Genomic DNA, 12,639 nt, shown 5'->3' with positions numbered 1-12,639 from the left:
ATTGTTAGTGCTTAGGCACACTTTTTGCTTTTTTTATAAAGTCCCAGTCAACCTCTTTAAGCAGTAGCGTAAAATTATTTTTTACATCCGCAAATGGCATAGACACAGCGGCAGATTAGTATTATTTTTACGCACATTACTCATAAGCACATAGCTGCAGAGTATAATTACTTTTTGGGCACACTACTCATACAAACATAGCGGTAAAGTAAAATTTTTGGTAGGCACACTACTTGTACAGACAGCAGTGGAGTAAAGTTATTTTTTAGGCCCGGCAACAACTTGTACAGACATAGCGGTAGAGTGTAATGATGCAGAGTAAACACAGAGGCTTAAAGACACAGTTCTTACATGGGCAGGGGTGCAAAGTACACACAGAGGCTTTGTGGTACAGTACTCCAACAGATATTGGTGTAGAGTACACACAGTAGCTTTTTGGCTCAGTTTTCCCACAGATATAGGTGCAGAGAACACACAGCACCTTTTTTGCACAGTATTCCCACAGGTGGGGGTGCAGAATACACACAGAGCCTTTTTGGTATAGTCCTCCCACAGATATGGGTGCAGAGTACATATAGCGGCTTTTTGGCATAGTACTCCCACTGAGACACATGCAGCGTACACACGCATAGGATTTTTGGCAGAATGCACACACATAAAGTCTAATTCTGTCCCTCACTCCAGCTGTGTCCTGTCCCTACACCAGTCAGAGCAGAATGGCAGCGTCACCCATAATCCATCATTTTTACAGGCCGGGTCACATGGTGTGCTTGCCAATCAAAGACATGAAAATACTTGGCATGTTTGCAATGGCTCAATAAATGTCCATAGCCTAAAAGCTTGCTGATTGGCTGTGCTGCAGCCCTAGCTGTTAGTAAATTGTTAGACAATTTAATAAGGGCAGTTTCTTTTAAGTGTACAGAGCGGAAACTTTACTTTAAAGGGTTAAGAATAGTGTTATCCAAATGATAGCAGATTAGATGAAAGTGCGGAGTTTAGAAACAGGTCTGTGGTTAGCAACAGTTCTGGTCACATTTTTTTTAGCAATTAGTTTATGATGGTGTGCTTAAGAAATGAGGGAAGATACCGGATGAAACAGAAAAATTAAATATTTTAATTAGATAGGTAGTGCTAGTGACAGCTATGGAGAGAGACTGAGATGTTAGAGGAAATAGGGTAACTCATGCAGGTAATAGGGCGAGGAGAAGTGAGGAGACTGGTAACTTCTTCTGTGATCAGTTTGAGGATGGAAAATAAACTTGAAGTGCGGAAGGGAAGAAAATTCATGATAGTAAGCAACTGGGAGACAATTTTGTGTCAGGCATGATTATTTTTTTCATTTAAAATAATTGGCCAGATCATCGGCACTGAGGTTGATGATGGGCTCTGCAGTCTAGGACTGAGTTAACTTGCTTGTGGAGGTGAAGGGCAGAGTTATAGGTTTTAAGCATAAACTTATAATGGATGAAATATTCTGCAAAAATAGATTTTCTCCACAAAATTTTTGGCACACCTAGAGCACTGCTGGAGCCAACATATTTGAAGAATGTGCTAGGGCTTCTGCTATCTGTGCTGTGGTGTTGTGTGTAGGCCGGTTAGCGTTGAGCGATACCTTCCGATATCTGGAAATATCGGTATCGGATTGCATCGGCCGATGTGTACTTTTATAGTTTTATTTATTTACATAAAGAAATGTATTTATTGGAACAATATTTATTCAGTTATTTTCTTTATTTAGGAATTTAAAAAAAATATTTTTACATAGTATAATATTCTTTTTAACCTTTTTACATTGTCCCAGGGTGGGACACCACTGTATAAAGTCCGATCGCTGATCTGACACTTTGCAAAGCACTGTTTTAGATCATCAATCTGACAGGCAGTAAAGGAGGCTCCTCATGTCCTGCTCTCAATAGGCACTGACAAGCCACCTCCCTGCAGGACCCGGAAGGACCCTGCGGCCATCTTAGATCCAGGGGTCTGCAGGCAGGAAGAACCTCAGAACAACGCGATCACATCGTATTGTCCTGAGGGTCTGAGGGAAGCACGCAGGGAGCCCCCTCCCTAAGCGATGCTTTTTTATGCCACCGGAATGCTGTGATCTTGTTTGATCGCAGTGTTCTGGGGTTAAAGTGCCAGGAGCAGTCCCTGTCCGCTCCTGGCCCTTAGTACTGGGTGTCAGCTGTGATAATCAGCTGACACCCAGCCACGATCAGCCGCGTTGATCGCATGTGTCGTACTATTCTGTCCATGGGAATTAGGGCCCAGGTCACATGGACGGAATAGTACGTCTAATGGCAGAAAGTGGTTAAGCGTGGTAAGTTCTGTGCACGTCTAAAAAGAAAATCATCGCTGAACAGAAGCAATACACAGTCCAAAGTATCTTTGCCTGCCTAAATTGTGCTGTTGGGGGTTTCATCTGAATTATATAATTTGGAGATTGAGCTAGAAACCCCAATGTAAGTTGTCAGCGCAAGATAAATGTGAATTAAAATGTAATGTAAAATATTACCAATAAAAACTTCAATCCACACACAAAAAACAAGTCCCACTCTTCCGTTAATGGAAACACAACAGGTGTCCATGTTACTGGTAGCACAAAGGTTCTTGGAAAGGGACATGTACAGTGCCTAAAAGTAGTATTCAACCCCCTGCAGATTTAGCAGGTTTAATAAGATGCAAATAGGTTAGAGCCTTCAAACTTCAAACAAGAGCAGGATTTATTAACAGATGCATAAATCTTACAAACCAAAAAGTTTTGTTGCTCAGTTAAATTTTTATAAATTTTAAACATAAAAGTGTGGGTCAATTATTATTCAACCCCTAGGTTTAATATTTTGTGGAATAACCTTTGTTTGCAATTACAGCTAATAATCGTCTTTTATAAGACCTGATCAGGCCGGCACAGGTCTCTGGAGTTATCTTGGCCCTCTCCTCCATGCAGATCTTCTCCAAGTTATCTAGGTTCTTTGGGTGTCTCATGTGGACTTTAATCTTGAGCTCCTTCCACAAGCTTTCAATTGGGTTAAGGTCAGGAGACTGACTAGGCCACTGCAACACCTTGATTTTTTGCCTCTTGAACCAGGCCTTGGTTTTCTTGGCTGTGTGCTTTGGGTCGTTGTCTTGTTGGAAGATGAAATGACAACCCATCTTAAGATCCTTGATGGAGGAGCGGAGGTTCTTGGCCAAAATCTCCAGGTAGGCCGTGCTATCCATCTTCCCATGGATGCGGACCAGATGGCCAGGCCCCTTGGCTGAGAAACAGCCCCACAGCATGATGCTGCCACCACCATGCTTGACTGTAGGGATGGTATTCTTGGGGTCGTATGCAGTGCCATCCAGTCTCCAAACGTCACGTGTGTGGTTGGCACCAAAGATCTCGATCTTGGTCTCATCAGACCAGAGAACCTTGAACCAGTCAGTCTCAGAGTCCTCCAAGTGATCATGAGCAAACTGTAGACGAGCCTTGACATGACACTTTGAAAGTAAAGGTACCTTACGGGCTCGTCTGGAACGGAGACCATTGCGGTGGAGTACGTTACTTATGGTATTGACTGAAACCAATGTCCCCACTGCCATGAAATCTTCCCGGAGCTCCTTCCTTGTTGTCCTTGGGTTAGCCTTGACTCTTCGGACAAGCCTGGCCTCGGCACGGGAGGAAACTTTCAAAGGCTGTCCAGGCTGTGGAAGGCTAACAGTAGTTCCATAAGCCTTCCACTTCCGGATGATGCTCCCAACAGTGGAGACAGGTAGGCCCAACTCCTTGGAAAGGGTTTTGTACCCCTTGCCAGCCTTGTGACCCTCCACGATCTTGTCTCTGATGGCCTTGGAATGCTCCTTTGTCTTTCCCATGTTGACCATGTTTGAGTGCTGTTCACAAGTTTGGGGAGGGTCTTAAATAGTCAGAAAAGGCTGGAAAAAGAGATAATTAATCCAAACATGTGAAGCTTATTGTTCTTTGTGCCTGAACTACTTCTTAATACCTTAGGGGAACCAAACAGAATTCTGGTGGGTTGAGGGGTTGAATAATAAATGACCCTCTGAAAAAACTTTTCCCAATTTAAAAAAAAAATGAACAAAGAAATAACATTCTTTTTTGCTGCAGTGCATTTCACACTTCCAGGCTGATCTACAGTCCAAATGTCACAATGCCAAGTTAATTCCAAATGTGTAAACCTGCTAAATCTGCAGGGGGTTGAATACTACTTGTAGGCACTGTATCTACATGTAGACTAACATTAACATGTCAATTAAACTGCACAGTGACCTTCAAAAAATATAAAATTAAAAAACTATCTCAGATGTAATGTTTTTTGTTCATGTCTCATATTTAAAAAGGAATTAAAAAGCGATAAGCTCCATTTACAACAAAATTTTATTAGTAAAAAAAACTACAGATTGTCCTACAAAAAACAAGCCCACATAACTTCATCTATTGAAAAAAAAATTATCAAAAAAGTATCAGAATACGGTGACCGAAAGTCATTATAATAGTCATTTAATTAAAAATTTGTATTGCTGTGATAAAAGAATAAAGATTTCATGGCAATTATACCTAAAATTGAAAGGTGGTTAAATAAAAAAAATGACAAATAGAAATCATTTTTTTGTTAATTTTGCAAGAGTGTAATAAACAGTGAGCAAAAAGTTGCATGTACTACAAAATGTTACCAATAGTGTTGAGCGATACCGTCCGATACTTGAAAGTATCGGTATCGGAAAGTATCGGCCGATACCGGCAAAGTATCGGATCCAATCCGATACCGATACCCGATACCAATACAAGTCAATGGGACTCAGGTATCGGACGGTATTCCTGATGGTTCCCAGGGTCTGAAGGAGAGGAAACTCTCCTTCAGGCCCTGGGAACCATATAAATGTGTAAAAGAAAGAATTAAAATAAAAAATATCGCTATACTCACCTGTCCGACGCAGCCGGGACCTCAGCGAGGGAACCGGCAGCGTTGTTTGTTTAAAATTCGCGCTATTACTTGGTTACGTGAATTCCCGGCTTGTGATTGGTCAGGTCGGCCATGTTGCCGGGACGCGGACCAATCACAGCAAGCCGTGACGAAATTACGTCACGGCTTGCTGTGATTGGTCCGCGTCCCGGCAATATGGCCGCCCTGACCAATCACAAGCCGTGACGTCACGGGAGGCTGGACACGCGCTCATTTTAAAATGGGCGTGTGTCCAGCCTCCCGTGACGTCACGGCTTGTGATTGGTTGCGCCGCGGTCAACCAATCACAAGCCGGGAGGCTGGACGCGCTCATTTTAAAATGGGCGCGTGTCCAGCCTCCCGTGACGTCACGGCTTGTGATTGGTTGCGCCGCGGTCAACCAATCACAAGCCGGGAGGCTGGACGCGCTCATTTTAAAATGGGCGCGTGTCCAGCCTCCCGTGACGTCACGGCTTGTGATTGGTCAGGGCGGCCATATTGCCGGGACGCGGACCAATCACAGCAAGCCGTGACGTAATTTCGTCACGGCTTGCTGTGATTGGTCCGCGTCCCGGCAACGTGGCCGACCTGACCAATCACAAGCCGGGAATTCACGTAACCAAGTAATAGCGCGAATTTTAAACAAACAACGCTGCCGGTTCCCTCGCTGAAGTCCCGGCTGCATCGGAGAGGTGAGTATAGCGATATTTTTTATTTTAATTCTCTCTTTTACACATTTTAACATTAATGTTGTTGCGATACCCGATACCCGATACCACAAGAGTATCGGAATCCCGGTATCGGAATTCCGATACAGCAAGTATCGGCCGATACCCGATACTTGCAGCATCGGAATGCTCAACACTAGTTACCAATGAAAACTGCCATTCCTCACTCAGAAAATAGCTATATACAGCTCCGCTGACATAAAATTGTAAAACGTGTGCTTTTTAGAATATGGAGATTCAATAATAAGTGATTTTTTTTACAAGTGTGTATGTATTGTGCAAAATATAAAAACTTGGTATCGCCATAATAGTAAAGTCCCACAGAATAAAACCTAACACTTTGGTTTTGTAGCACAACGAATAGTGTAAAGTTTGAAAACACAAAGCAGTGGCAGAATTAACATTTTGTTTATATTCCATCCCATAGAGACTTCATGAAAGTTTGTTGACAAATAAAACTAATGTAAAAAAAAGAGGTTAAAGAAGTTGTCCACTACTTGGACAACTTCTTCTTATACCCCTCGCTTAACCCTCATAAAATAGTAAAGCTTATACTCACCTCCAATGCGGCACCGTTCCCGCAGTGTCAGCACTCTGTCTCGCGGGTCTCCCATGCTGTTGTTGTGACACTTGACCCTGGCAACCATAATTTTATTTAGCGCATTTGGATTTGGGAATGAAGAGTATGCTATATTTCTTTTGAGGGGTGATGAACCATACCGCTTTTCCAGAGCCTTTGTACTACCAATAACGTGGAAGCCCCCTATATTTCCATTTACGGATGATGGACCTGAATGAGGACATGTTTTATTGTCAACATTCAGATTAAACCCCTGAGGGATCCATTCCCAACAATAATGATGCAACAGAGTTACTCTGTACTTCGTCTGGCCTCTGTTCAAAGGTGTCCTTCTTTTCAGAAGTGCACAAAACTGTGGCAAACCACGCTTTTATGCATGCCTAAAAAGACAGAGACCGCCAGATCAGAGGCCAGACGGCTTCCACAGTTCTTCCATCAACCTTATTATAGGTAGCCTTCTATTGAGGGTTCTGCCTGAATCACGTATTTCAGAGATTTACACAGAAAACCAGGTGTAAGCACTCAAAGTAGAGCACAGTATAAATGCGAGCCGAGTCTTACTGCAATCTTTGGGATGTAGAATATACAAATCAATAATAGATGAAAAATTGGTTAATTTTTCTTTTACACCGTTCCTCATGCGGTATAAGTGATTAGATGACTTTATTCTTTGGGTCGGTGAGATTACAGCGATGCTAGATTTATATACCATAGTTTTTTATGTTTGGCTGCTGTCACACACTAAAAGATGCTTTTTTTTGCAAAAACTGTGTTTTGCATTGCCATATTTTGAGAGTTATAATGTTTTCATATTTCTGTAGACAGTCATGTGAGGGCTTATTTTTTCATGGATGACTTGACATGTTTATTGGTCCAACTTTCGGGATCATAACATTTTTTAATCACTTTCTATTCTAATTTTTGTGATGCAGAATGAACCAAAACCAGCAATTTAGGATTTTTTTTGTGGGGGATTTATGCTGTTTCACACATGGCAAAATTGATAAAGCAGCTTTTTTATTTGTGTCAGTACAATTACAGCATTTACAAATACAGCGATAGCACATTTATGTAATTTTTTCGATTTTGGCACTTTTGCACAATAAAAGCTACCTATTTAAAAAACATTGTTTTGCATTGCTCTATTCTGAGAGCTATAACTTTTATATTATTCTGCTGATGCAGTTGTTTAGTGGCTTTTTCTCAGTGACAAGAATTTCAGTTATTCATTTTTATTTACATTCGTCTTTTTGATCGCATTTTATTCCACATTTTGTTCGGCGATATGATGAAAAAGCATTGTTTTTTTACTTGTTTTTTTCTACAGTGTACACTGTAATTATTGGTACAATATATTTTTTCTTATTTATTATTTAAAAAAAAATCTTTAGAATTTTTTTTTTTAACTTTTTTACTTAATCCCTGTATAGGACTTTCACTTTCAGCAGTCTGATCGCTGATATAAAGCATTGCACTGCATAAGAATTGTCTGTGCTTCTCGGAAACAAGTTTCTTTGACTATGCTTTGTGCATGGGCTAACAAGCTTGCCAAAGCCTGGAGTCCGGATGTCGTCATGATGACCTCAGGTCAACATGGCAACTATAGGGCCCTTGATCTGTGTAGAAATCTTAAAATTGCTGTTGAAATAGGAGAGGCCTGGAGCAGTTTGCAGAAGATGAATGGTCAAAAATTCCAGTTGAGAGTTGTAAGAAACTTGTTGATGATTATAGGAAATCATTGCTTGCAGTTATTTATTCCAAAGGGTATGCAACCAAATATTAATTTGAGGGTCCCAGAATTTTGTTGAGGACATTTTGGGGATTTTGTGTGAAATTATGTCCAATTTGCCTTTTTTTCTATTTTTTTTGTGCTTTTCTAATACACACAAAGGAAACAAATACATGTATAACAAAATAATGTTTAATTTCAATAATTTTCTGGGAGAAGTACTTCATTTTCTGTAACAAATTCAAGTGTGCCAACACTTACGACCATGGCTGTATGGCATAAACTATTATCATGAAAGCAAAATGCTTTTAGGGCCTAAAAAAAATTATTTGCAGTGAAAATCAGAAACATAATATGTTATGTATATAACAGGTATACTGCAAATTTTAAAATACTAGAAATAGGCCCGATGCTATCGCATCGGGAGTGCGGTGAAATTAACATCTGTGTGTGCAATTCCCCATGCAGGAGCAGTTACAGCCGCGTCGTTACCGCGCATGTACGGGTAGAGCGGATAGAGTGCTCAGTTGTGGCGGGGACGTGAATGTCACTTGCGCAGGCGCAGTTCGTGGCCGCAAGGCCAATGCAATATATACTCAAGTATAAGCCTACCTGAGTATAAGCCGAGCCACGGAAAACTTGGGAGGCTTATTGACTGAGTATAAGCTGGGTATGCATTGTCCCCTCATCCCTGTCCTGCTATGCATGGCTCCCCATCCCTGTCATTGTATGCATGCCTCCCCTTTTACTGTCGATGTATGCATGCCTCCCCCTTCCCTGCCCTGGTATGAATGCCTCCCCGTCCCTGCCCCTGTCTGCATGTTCCTTCTCTGTATGTATGCCTCCCCTAATTCAGTCCCTGTATGCATGCCTCCCCCACTCCTTCCCTGTCCTGGTATGAATGCCTCCCCCATTCCAACCCTGTATGAATGCCTCCCCTGTTCAGTCCCTGTATGAATGCCTCCCCATTCAGTCCCTGCATGAATGCCTCCCCCGTTTAGTCCCTGTATGCATGCCTCCCCGTTCCCTCCCTGTATGCATGCCTCCCCGTTCCCTCCCTGTATGCATGCCTCCCCCATTCAGTCCCTGTATGCATGCCTCCCCGTTGCCTCCCTGTATGCATGCCTCCCCCGTTCAGTCCCTGTATGGATGCCTCCCAGTTCCGTCCCTGTATGCATGCCTCCTTATTTCCTATCCCTGTGTGCATGTTTCCTATTGAAAAAAAATCATCATACTCACCTAACTGCGCACCCTGGGTGCTGGCACTGCATCTCATTCCAGCCACCAGCGCTTGCCTATGGCTCTTCCGTTGCTCAGCAGTCACGTGGTACTGCTCCTTAAGGTGATGAATATGCACTCCATCCCTATGGGAGTGGAGACGCATCCATATTCATTACCTTAATGAGCAGCACCACGTGACCGCTAGGCACAGGAGAGCTGCTGGCGCCGGGACAATGGAAATGCACTAACTGAGGGTGAGTATGATCTCTTCCAGCAGCTGCAGCTGTCACTGTGTCATGAGATTTGTATGCCACTTGCACAGGAGCAGTTCATGACCATGCGGCCATGAACTGCACCTGCGTAAGTGACACTGCCGCGGTGCCTTATGGGATTCGGGGACAGCGGCCAACTGGCGATTATATATATAGATGGTCCAAATATTGTACTATACTATGCTGCAAACTTTTACTATTGAATCTGCACCAAAAGTCCCACCAAGTCTATTGCATCAGGATGGTCCTAGAGGGAGTCCTGTAGTGCCTTCAGGCTGCCCTTTTTGAGAGCAGCATGCACTACTGAAAAACACAATGTCTTGAATTGCTTCTGTTATTGATGGCTCATTACATAGGTATAAAATTGTTAATCAGCAGCAGATGGGAACGGGTACATGCATATTATGAATGCATAATACTCTTCCTGCACAAGTTGACACTCTAAAAGAAAGAGAATGAAAGGATGGCCATAGTAGCTTACACTCTACAGAAGAGAGAGGACCAAAGCTAAACTAACACAGAAAATAGAGACAGGACCTTGCTGACTATAAGGGTATGTGCGCACGTTCAGGATTTCTTGCAGAAATTTCCTGAAGAAAACCGGAAATTTTCTGCAAGAAATCCGCATTTTTTTTTTGCGTTTTTTTTGCGTTTTTTTTCCGTTTTTTTCGCGTTTTTTTAGCATTCTGCAAGCGTAATTAGCTTGCAGAATGCTAAAGTTTTCCAAGCGATCTGTAGCATCGCTTGGAAAACTGACTGACAGGTTGGTCACACTTGTCAAACATAGCGTTTGACAAGTGTGACCAACTTTTTACTATAGATGCAGCTTATGCAGCATCTATAGTAAAAGATAGAATGTTTAAAAATAATAAAAAAAATAAAAAAATGCTTATACTCACCCAGACATCTCCTCAGCGGCGTCCGGCTCCTCTTCCTATAGCTGGTCTGTGCGCACAGGACCTTCCGTGACGTCACGGTCACGTGAGCGGTCACATGACCGCTCACGACCAATCACAGGACAGTGACGTCATCGGCAGGTCTTTCGCCGCACACCAGCTACAGGAACCGAACGGCAGCGTGCAGTGGAGGCGGGAAGACATCGAGGGTGAGTATAGGACTATTTTTTATTTTAATTCTTATTTTTTGACCAATTATATGGTGCCCAGTGCGTGGAGGAGAGTCTCCTCTCCTCCACCCTGGGTACCAACCGCACATAATCTGCTTACTTCCCGCATCGTGGGCACAGCCCCGTGCGGGAAGTAAGCAGATCAATGGACCCCTAGGTGTGCGGAATCCCCTGCAATTCTGCATTTTAATGAACATGTTGCTTTTTTTTCTGCGATGCGATTTTTTCATGGAAAAAAAGGCTACATTTGCACAAAAAATGCGGAATACACTTAAAATAATAGGAGGCATATGTAAGCGTTTTTTTCGCGTTTTTATCACGTTTTTATAGCGAAAAAACGCGAAAAAAACGCAAAAAATACTGAACGTGTGCACATGGCCTAAGAGCTTACACTCTACAGATGAGAGAGAAAAATGCACTGGTCATAAGTGCTTACACACTACAGAAGAAAGAGCACCCTACTGACCAAAAGAACTTTCACCATATAAGATGAATCTACACAGACACACAATCAGGAATGAAATGGACACGCCCGTGGGAAAACATTTCTCTGGACCTGGACACAGTATGACAGATTTAAAAGTCTTAATACTAAAAGGTCATTTTAAGGATGACAGAGAAAGAAAAATTTGGGAATTCAAACTATTGAAGATGTTCAATTCTTTAACACTAGGACTCAATTTAACACCTGGATTTATGAGTCACTACATGGATACAATTTACACCTCCACCAGATGGACTCCAGATAACGAAGAACATTATTCCCACCGCCTCTCCATTTGTAAGAGAATTGTATACCAAGAAAAAGGGAAGTACACAACCCAAAAAATAAAATGAATATTTTTATTGTAGCTCAAATAAAACTGAAGAACAAATGTACAAAGTATAACAAAAAAAGGGGGAGAAAACTCTGAGCAGTGTGACCTCCAAGCAACCAGTAGGTTTCAGTAAAAAACAGGCAACCCCCACAGTTAAACTTAAACCTTCCTTTATTCTTTCATGGGAATTGGAACTAAATGTAATTTTTTCAGATGACCAAATAGCAAAAATCCTGATGTATGCACGTGGTTTCTCTAGATGCATCCTTCTTCACGAAAATTCTTATAAAATACGAACGAGATGGCACTTGACCCCAGCTAAGCTATACCAACTAGGACTTAATTAAATAGAACAGAGCAACACTAACTCAATATAAACCATAGCAAAAGAACTCCCCACAATACATGTGTAATTAGACAAATGGAGTCAGAAAAACTATCTTTTAAAGTATGTAAAAAATTGTAACATTTATTCAATTTCAAAATTTTATCAAAATCACCGTATAGAAAATTGTAAAAAACACAGTCATTTAACGGTCACTACACAAATGAAGGATACAGGTAACACATCCACAAATCCACACTAATAAAATATAGTCCGACCCGAGGTCTCAGGTTCAATAAAGTATATTGTATATGTAATAGTAAGCACTCAGTGTCCCACTACAATGCCCAGTAAAAAATGAGTATATAGGACTGAACCTCACCCATAATGGTCGTAGTGTGGAAGTGGAAAGCCAGCCCCTACGCGCGTTTCGCGTAGGCTTCTTTGGGGGGCCGTACAGAGTGTGTCACTAACAAGGTATTTGTAAGTCACCCACACCTGATGCTGATTCCGGGACTTGAACAACGGCGCATGCGCACGCGACGCCAGCACCGGAACTTGCATCACCGCACGGCTTCCCGGGAGATGCGAGAGGTCAGGGAGCCATCACTATGGCAACCGTGACCCGCACGCCTCACCCAATAGGCGCCAGCGGCAATGCTCCGGACCGCAAACGTCACGGGCATGCGCACATGTCCATAGTGGGGGAAATGTGAAAGCAAGAATAAGTGCCGTGCACTAAGTAGGATGTGATATCATACAAGATATGTGTATTAAGTGCAATGTGCCGTGCAGACAATTTATAATGATAGCCATGCATAATCCCATATAAAACGAGCAAAATGCTCGCTACATAATCATAACAATAATTATAATAATAACATGACCCTATAGTAAAAT

This window comes from Ranitomeya variabilis, chromosome 1, assembly GCF_051348905.1.
Source record: "Ranitomeya variabilis isolate aRanVar5 chromosome 1, aRanVar5.hap1, whole genome shotgun sequence".
NCBI classification, from domain to species: domain Eukaryota; kingdom Metazoa; phylum Chordata; class Amphibia; order Anura; family Dendrobatidae; genus Ranitomeya; species Ranitomeya variabilis.
The sequence above is the reverse complement of the archived record's forward strand: the minus strand, read 5'-3'. Positions refer to the sequence as shown.